General features: G+C 41.7%; 1 protein-coding gene across 3 annotated transcripts in view; it reads left to right on the top strand.

The window, feature by feature from the left end:
* RPL18A (ribosomal protein L18a) overlaps positions 1-8,306 on the top strand; it is a 220,411-nt gene that overhangs the window by 39,431 nt on the left and 172,674 nt on the right. The gene's annotated exons all lie outside the window — the stretch shown is intronic.

The raw sequence follows: 8,306 nt of genomic DNA, 5'->3' as shown, positions 1-8,306 counted from the left end.
ACTGATAAGCTAATTCTGTGCTAACTGCCCTGTTACTTTAAAAAAAAAAAAAGTCTACCAGTGAACTTCTACACAGTCACAGTTGATCTCTATGTATAGAGTCTAGCAAGACCACACTTGACTACTGCAGGAGGTTGGAACACTGAGGTGAGTGAATTCATTTAAATGCAGGCTGTACTTCCCAATATTTCCTTGGAAACTGATGTAGTTGAATAGATGGAAAATTTTAAGAACAGACAATGGAGAAACTGTTGTTCATAACTAAAAGCAATACATTCTAGCTCTGCAAAAGAGGAAGAATACAACCCCGTGTAAGGCTTTTTCCAATAATGGGAACTGTGTGCAACAGTTAAATAAGCGCTGCTTCACTTAAGTGCTGCCCTCACCTCAAAATCCCTGTTACAGGATTTGATTCCTTGGATGATACTGTGCAACTGCTTTAAAAGTATACACATAACAAAAAAGTAGGTACATAACAATTTTCTAGACTAAACAGTAGGTATGTTTAACCTATTTAAGTCTGAGGATTTCCCAAGCTTCTAAAGAAGTATTTCTGCACTGTATGTTCATTTCTGCTTCAGTGATGTAGCAGTGTTTCATTAAGTAGAGGAAAATGTCTAACAGCTACTTGAAGGATTTTTTTTTGATTCAGGTTATGAAAACTTGAAAGTTTACTGTAGCACCACAAGAAAATGCATCTCTGTTACTTAGATGCATCTTCCCATTGTGCTTAAAGACATAACTGATAGCCCAAGTGACGTTTCCATATGGGTCGTGGAAGCTTTCCATACTGTCTCCTTTTGTTGTTGCTTTCTAAGAGCAAGTCATGTGTATGAAGAAAAATGAAGAATGATAAAGGACTCACATTCATTCAAGGAAAAAAAAAAAGATGGTAATGCTAATACACAGTTTTCTAGATGTTATTCTATTCGGATTAAGCTGTCATTTAATCATACGATGATATCCACTGGACTGTGTCTGAAGTTGGCAGTCCTGTAATAGCTCATTAATCTTAAAATAGAGTTGGTGCATGCTTGCTCAAGGTGTGGATGGTACTTGAACCTAGTCCAGCTGCCAAAAGAAACTTTTTCTTAAAAACAAACACACATCAAAGACAAGAGGACTAAGAGGTACTTGATGGAATACAACTGCATCACCAACCTCAGTTTTTCCTGTACAAGCTCTGAGGAAAAGGCAGCAGGGTTCCTAGAAAAAGTAACGTTTAATCTTAACATGGTGTGTGACTTGCTTGGCAAGAAGGACTTTGCAGATTTAGATTCCTATAGCAAATTCCCCATATTTTGTGTAAAGGGTTCTTCACCTACATTGAAAATAAGTTGCTATAAACAAAGGGATGAGTGCTTGTGAATGTGGGCTATTTTTATTAATGCTGATTTTCTGCTTTAGAAATGAGTTCTCAGTGTTACCGCAAAACTACTATGCTTCAAAATATAAAAAAGATACCAATCCTCAAGTATTCCAGAAAAGCTGAAGTTAGTTTGTGTTGGGATACTGGCACACTGGTTGATAAAGCTCAAGCAATGTCTCTTGCATTTCATAAAGAAAAATAGCAAGTTCTTTCATGCTTCTCATGCTTTAAAAAAATTGTGACTTCAGGTGACACTGATAGTTAATGCTATACAGCATCAAAGTTACTTCTGCAATAATCTCTTCAGGAATAGGTATGGTCCTGAAGCATCAAAAAAAGGAGAAAAACTAAGAAAGAAAGTAACACATATTCCAACTTTGTGTAAACCTCTGTTTAGTAATCCGATGTTGTTTGGATATCCAGGCAGGTTGTACACAAAGTTCTTTCTTTCCTACGTTAGCTCCACTCACCCAATAGCCCCAAAAAGGGAATTACATGTGAGTTGTAAGGTCTGCAAAATACAGCCAGCTTAACAGCATGGAAGGCTACCTGTCCTCCTGCCTTGCCTCCACCCCTGGCCGCCCCCCCCAAAAAATAGCGTTGCAATTCTTACAAAGCAAACAAAATGAAGACTAATATTAAATTTGGCTTTTTGTTGTTGTTGTTTTGTAGTTTTGTAGAAATGGAAGCTATTGAGTTCCTTTAGAACTACTACGAAATACAAAACTTAAGAAAACACTGACTCCTTTTAAAATGCGGGAAAATGGAGCATTATGCTATTATAATCGTGCAGTGATGCTTGTCCTCTGAGGTCTGTAATGAGGGTGTAATCAAGATAACTAATTGAGTCTAAGGGAGTCAGGGCCCAATACATCAGTAAATAGGTATAAAAATATTTGGCAGCAGACAGAACTGTTCATCCCTACCTAGAATTAACTAAAAGGATTTTAGTCTGAGTTTCCAGTAGGAACCCTGTTAACTGCACACCTTCCATTTGCATTTTATGAAAGTAAAGAAAATAGAGAAATACAAATAAGATACATCTTCAAATTGATTAAAAATGTATAGTATAAACTAATGTAGTATTTTGTATCCAGGAGGAGAATAAAGTTTTATGTGCTATATGATTCTACTTATGCTGTTTTCTGCTATTAGTATGTAGTCTTCCTAGGAGACAGTACAATCCCATTTGCAATGTACAAGCCACCAAGCACTGTTCTTGCTGTTCCTGCTAGAGGATCATAGCCCAAGAGGAGACCAGGATGGTTTCTTTCTATTACCTCCATCATGAATCTAACGAAAGATGAAGTTATCAAAACACCTGGTTTCAATTAGAACAGGAAATATTCACAAGTTGTGTTCACCTAAATTAGTTAAAAGCAGACTTGCAGATGGCATCCTTACAAAAACAGAAAGCTCACAGCACTTAAAGGAGTAGCAACTTCGTTCACACCATGCAGCAGTGAGCTACAGCTCTCACGGGCAGAGGAACGTGAGTGCTACAGGCTCTCAGCTCCACACGCATTGTTCTGCAGCTCCTGCTCCAGCAGGGCGCTGAGGCCTGCGAGGTCCTGCGAACAAGTACAGCCGCTTCAAATCGAACTGGGAAGCATTCACAAGTGTTTGGTTGAGCAAGAAATCAGCTGACGCTTTACTTTTGATCTGCAGGCAGCTTTGAATTACATAAACACAAGCCTCATGAGGAAGAAATGGCTTTTGTGTTTGCCATGTGTACTGGCACCCTCTTGTCAGGCTGAGAGACAAAATGGTGGATGAGGTAGCCATGATGTACTCCCAAACAGTAATTCTGAGTGCTTTAAGAAGCTGCAAGATATCCATAAGGGGGTTCAGCTAGTCTTTTTTTCCCCCTCTTTTAAAACCTGGATCTTGAGTCCCACCCCTTATTAAATATATTTCCCTTCATGTGACTTTTCTCCTTGCTTAATTTTATCCAGAATTCTCTGTAAGTAAAGAAGACTCAGTGTACACTTTATGCCTGGGACCTCTCTGAATTTCAGTTTTACAGCCAGTCCGTTCTGGATAAACTTTTGTTCAAAGGGTACGACTACACAGAAAAGACACCTTCAGGTACACCAGCAGTTTGCTACCATGCTCTCATTGCAGCATGAGAGCACGCTGGTAGGCAGATACCACACAGAAAGCACCACACTGTAAGGACCCAGACACGACAGTTTCTTCAGGCAGTCACACCCTGAGCTTGCTTCAGCCCACAGGACCTCAGGGCCTCGCCAGCCCGCATTCAGGGCGCTCGTCTGCCCTGCAGCGTGGTGCACGGTGCTGCCGGCACAAAAATGGACAGGTGGCTGCGAGGACATCTCATCTCACCTCATATTTGTGCTGGTGCCTTTCCCACTTGCTGCTCGAATCTGTAAACAGAACCAACCTTTGCTTTGATATTTGTAGTTCACTGAGGGCTTTGCAAGGAAGGCCATCCACACCTAGTTAATAAGCATGACTAGTGATTAAAATAACTACAAATCCTCTAGGCCATCAAAATGATTCAAATCCACACAAGCTTAAGATTTCAGCCATTTCGATTCCAAATCTTATTGTTAATGCTATCCTTAATTTGTCCCAGGCTAAATTCCAAACTCCATATGACTTGTTTGTGGGGAAAGATGTTCAGGTTGTAACTCAACATAACACATACCAAAACAAAAGCCTATGACAAATATTGCTGCTTTTTTTTTCTCCTTCTATTTCTTAAAGAAGTCTTAAAAATAGAAAACCAATGGGCTTTCCATCAGTCCCAAACCCCACCATGACTGGTACTGATCTCAACTGATTTAAGCGCTTTGATCTTCCAGTTTAGATACAATCATGCAGGCCAAACCCAAGCTCAATCTACTTCCTGTTGACTGTTGCATCACCTTTTTCCCTTGATAACAGGAGTGTTTTGTCTCCCATCCCTGGATTGACTTTGTACAGGCCAAATTAAGAATCCACTACAATCATGTTGCCGTCCCAATCCATTTGGGCTCTCTGGGGCCAGCCACACGTTGGTTCATGGTCTGGAGGTCCTGACACAGGAAACAATTTGTTCCCAACCCTCAGCAATATTCAGCAGTACTCCATTTCCCAGACAACTTTAAAGGTGGCTGAAGAACTGGTAGGATTACTGAATCAGTAAACCAGTAAGGACTACCTGCTGCTTCACTTATATCACCAAGAAATAGATCAGGGAAAACTGCTTTTAGGAAAGATTTAACCAACTGCTTTCCTTCAGCTGAGGGACCCAGTTCCCCAGGCTCCGTGAGGGCAGTCCTCAGCCATAACTGCAGAAGCCAGGTACACAGTGCTTAGTATTTTTGTTGTGAATGATTTTTTTTTTTCCCCTGAGAGCAATGAAGTTAGTGAAGCTTGACACCCTGCACTTTTCTGACCTAATGCCCTCTACCCCACGTCACGTATTTTTCCCCATCATGGCACTTAGCTGAGCAGGAGACACCAGCACATCAGTAACACGAGCTGACCGACTGTCTGACAGCTGCCAGAAGTTAACAGCTGAGCTCTGGTCTCATTCTGAACAGATCGATCTTTTTGGTCTCATTTTGGGCCTCTTAACTTCCACACAGCCAATCATTTTCATGAGATTTAAAAAAAAAAAAAAAAAACAGAAATTGATAATTCTTCCAATTTTTGAAAGGGGCTGAGGCAAAAAAAACAGCTTACTTTTTATATAGTTTTATATTTTCACAAAACAGAAAGAGTAATAACAAATTGGAGATTAGCACAAATATGAGTTGCTCATATGTTTGTTTTAAACAAACACAATACATGTAAAACTTATCTTCAGACTTTTCTGCGTTAGCAGTGACCTAAGGCATCAAGGACAGAACTGCATATCCTCAGAGATGTTCTCCTGCTATCGATGAAATTCAGTGAAAACATTAGCAAAACTCCCACAATCAGCATTTTTCTCCTTGGGTCCTGCAACATCATCAGCTGGCCAGAATAGACAGGAGATAAAAGAAAATCATCATAATTACTGATCCAAGACAAGAAAATAACCCTTCTCCTAGGACATTAAAATCTTAAGGGAAAAATAATAAAAAAAAAAAAGAAGTTGTGATGTTCTGCTTTTTTTTTCTTCTTCCTTCTTTTTCTTCTTCTTCTAGCCCCGCAGAGAGGGATCTGGGGGTTGTGGTTGACAGCAAGTTGAATATGAGTCAGCAGCGTGCCCTGGCAGCCAGGAGGGCCAGCTGGGGCCCCTGGGGTGCATCAAGCACGGCATTGCTAGTCAGTCGAGGGAAGGGATTGTCTCACTCTGCTCTGCGCTGGTGCAACCTCACCTCGAGTACTGTGTGCAGTTCTGGGCACCACAGTACGAAAAGGGCATTAAACTGTTGGAGAGTGTCCAGAGGAAGGTGACGAAGATGGTGAAGGGCCTAGAGGGGAAGACATGTGAGGAGCGGCTGAGGTCACTTGGCCTGTTCAGCCTGGAGAAGAGGAGGCTGAGGGGAGACCTCATCGTGGTCTACAACTTCCTCACGAGGGGGAGTGGAGAGGAAGGTGACCTATTCAGTGACAGGACCCGCGGGAACGGTGTGAAGCTGAGGCAGGGGAAGTTTAGGCTGGACATCAGGAAGAGGTTCTTCACCAAGAGGGTGGTTGCACACTGGAACAGGCTCCCCAGTGAAGCAGTCACTGCACCAAGCCTGTCTGAATTTAAGAGGCGATTGGACTGTGCACTTAGTCACATGGTCTAAACTTTTGGGCAGACCTGTGCGGTGTCAGGAGTTGGACTTGATGATCCTTATGGGTCCCTTCCAACTCAGGATATTCTATGATTCTATGATTCTATGATTTTTTTTTTCCCTATAACTACCAGAATAATATCAAAATGTGTGAGTTTGCACTGAAGGACTGGGCACTGTTTTTACCGCTTAGCAGCTGCTTTCTCCTCTGCTTATAATGCCTATAAATTATAAAGGTAAAAACATTGCAGAAAGTCTGCAGATCTTACGACGTTGGATTGTAACTCCAAAAACTTCTGTTTGATACCCGACTACTGTAGAGTATCAAAGGAGAAACACCAGCATGGATGAGGCCACTCCTTCCAAAAACAGCGCAGGTGCATCTTGCTCTCTTCTGATGAGCCCAGGTTGTGAAATAGCACAGTGCACATGGCCAGTCCAAGACTGACCCTTCAACAACGTACACGTTAGTGTGAGGTCTGTTAACTCTCTGGGAACATTCCTCTGATTTCTCCTTAATTCACACAGGCTGAAATGAGGTAGCCATTATTTCCTTTAAATGTGACCTGCATTTTCAGCTGAGCCTTGTTCATGTTTAAAAATGTGCATTGTTACTTGGCAGCAGGCATTAAAAGATACTCCGTAAGAGTTATGCTACCTTCCTGTCCCAACATTAGTAAAAAAACACCAACTCTAACTTTGTCCAATGAGCACGTATACCAAAGGATATAAACAGATGCAAAAAACGTCTGGCATCTGCTCGCTCGCAGATATGGAAAAATGTTATGAGCAGAGAGGAGAGATTCTCAAGATATCGGCTGTCAGATCTAGATTAAAAGAATTGTCTAGGATTACTGGCATACAGAAAGCACCTGTTTATCCCAATGGAGAACTTCAGAGCCACTGTTCAATACAATAATTTTGCCTGGGAAAAAAAAAAAAAAAAAAAACACAACAGGCTGAACTTCTCTGTCATCAAATCTACTGGTGCCCTAATGCCTCCCTGGGCATGTTGGAAACAGCTGAAATCTCTGATCACATACCAGATTCTGTATTTAAGGAGAGAAATCTTAGCCTTGTACTGCTATTTTCTATCATGCTATGCACTAGGCTATGATGTTATATTTAGGCTTATATAGCTAGTGCAAGTGATGATTGCACTAGACTTGTCTCATGGGTACTTGTAGTAAATTCAAGGCAAAACAGAACTGCTCTTGTTACCCACAACATCCCATCTGATTCATATGGAAAGCAGCATTTACCTAAATCATGCAACATCACTACAATCTTGGCCATACAGTATGATTTCACCTGACTGAATCCAAAACCATCCCAAAATTCGGGGATGATCCATGGTAGGATAAATGCACTCAAATAGAACCAAAGCAGTGTTTTGTACAGCACCATGAAAGAGGTTAGATTTGGCAACATGGAGCATTTGCAGCATTAGTCCTCATATTTGAAATATAGAATGACAGACTGGCTTGGGTTGGAAGGGACCTCTAGGTCAGGTTGCTGAAGGTCCCATCCAGCCTGGCCTTGAACACTTCCAGGGAGGGGGCATCCACAATGCAAAACTCCGGTCACAAACACAGCTTTCTGAAAGCTGTAGAGAAAGCAGTGGAGAACAAAAGGTGCAATGCAAAGACCATTTATAGTAACACTTTTGAGGAAAGTGGGAAGGAACCAGCTTTGAGAGGACGTGATAGGAATGGTTGCCTCAATGAGAAGCGCTGAGCTAGGTCCCTTCCCATCCTATGTTACGACAACTGAAAACACTTATAATTTCAGCTTGCACAACAGCAAACAGTGATTCAGATTATGACCTCTTAGCTCTGCAGAACACCACACAAGATGGGGTGTGTTAGTCACAGCCTGAGCAGTAGTAGAGTGAGCAGCTGCAACAACCCCGGAGATGTTTGTCTGATCATTTTTCACCCCATGAATAGGATGCATGGTGCACCCCAGCACAACGCACAAGTCCACAAGGGACTGGTAATACTTGTTCCTGTGTTATCAAACAATATTCTTGGACCCAATGTTAATGATCAAGTGGGGTGAGGTGAAGCTCATTGGCTCTGTCTGTCCATAGGGGTTTCCCTAACTAACCCCACAGGAGTTAATTATCTCCCTTCTATAGCTTGGTATCTCCCCTAGAAGTTGTTGCAGAGGGAGGCAATAATTAGGCAAATAACTGTATGAACAGTTGGGACACACTA

This window comes from Cygnus atratus, chromosome 1 (assembly GCF_013377495.2).
Source record: "Cygnus atratus isolate AKBS03 ecotype Queensland, Australia chromosome 1, CAtr_DNAZoo_HiC_assembly, whole genome shotgun sequence".
Taxonomy (NCBI): Eukaryota; Metazoa; Chordata; class Aves; order Anseriformes; family Anatidae; genus Cygnus; species Cygnus atratus.
Note: the sequence above shows the minus strand (reverse complement) of the source record. Positions and strands in the feature narration are given on the sequence as shown.